This window comes from Aplysia californica, unplaced genomic scaffold (genome assembly GCF_000002075.1).
Source record: "Aplysia californica isolate F4 #8 unplaced genomic scaffold, AplCal3.0 scaffold00937, whole genome shotgun sequence".
NCBI lineage: Eukaryota > Metazoa > Mollusca > Gastropoda > Aplysiida > Aplysiidae > Aplysia > Aplysia californica.
In genome coordinates, this window is record NW_004798207.1 from 104,678 (window position 1) to 105,940 (window position 1,263).

Below are 1,263 nucleotides of genomic sequence, written 5' to 3' on the forward strand. Positions count from 1 at the left end.
ACGCACCAAAAAAAAAAAAGAAAAGAAAAAAAAAAAGAAACGAGCACTCTAAGGCATCGCTGGGATGAGTTTTCTGAAGACGTTTGGACTTTCGCTAAGTGACATCTCAAATCAAATCGTATGAGATCATCACTGTGTCGGTTTGGTTTTAGTTTTACTAAGAGTTGTAAGGCTACTTGTAACACAAATAGGCCATATAAGAGCTGAAGATTAGAGGTATTATTATTGAGTAAAATACACAAAGAAAAGAAGGAGGGGAGATAAGAACGATAGATATTTGACAGGAAAGAAGGAGCCTGCCACATCAGAGCACCCGCCAACCACCCGCATAGCAGAGGTTTAACACCCCCTTTTAATACTGCAGGGATTTGTAATAAAACTTATACGAGCGGGGAACCTCCGAAATCTATGTACACCTTCGATAGGATCGGGCTAAATGGGCTGAGAGCCTTAAACATCTCAATAACAAAGTCAGAACGTCCATGTAAGTATTCCAACTCGGGCGCCAACCACTCCATAGTCCACCATGATGCCAACTGAGCTAGACATGAGAAAAATTCGTTGACGAGACACACTCGGTGTCTGTCTGTCCATCGAGATCTATCTTACGACAAAGACCGTTATTCTTTCAATGCGGGTGGAAGGCAGGAGTGTACCCCTGGTGCTTCCCCTTCCCCCTGTTGTTTCCATCAATCGATTGTTTCTTTGTTACCGTCTCCCACGCTCTGTCCAACGCTAACAAAATGAACAGTATTGTGACCATTTGGGTGGTAGGAGGGTGCCTCGCTGTAGGTCCAACTAATCCGTTACTCAAAGGAACCGAATGAAAATTCGTGCCCATGTGGGTAGTTGGAGGGTGCCATCTGTCTTATTTCTATGTTAATCAATCAAACGAGACAAGTTAATAAGTTAATAATTAATTAATTAATTGATGAATTAATTAATACTTGACTCGGCGGAGGTCACGTCCACATCAGGTCTCCTCCTACATCCGGGGTTCTGGTGCTTGGGCCGGGGGCGATCCAGAGAGGGTAGCGGCTGTGATGGGCCAGGGAGAAATTCTTGGAGTGTAAAAAAAAAGCAAACTAAAATGACAAGACATCGATCATTCGGTTTTGATCCTTGTTTGGTTTTTACGCTTATTCGTCTGGCGTTTTTTGTGTGGTTTTTTTTTTGTTTTTCTGGGGGGGGGGTTTGTTTTGGAATTTTTTTGGGTCATGAGACGGCAGAACTGTTTTACACGCGAAATGATAACTTTTCAGA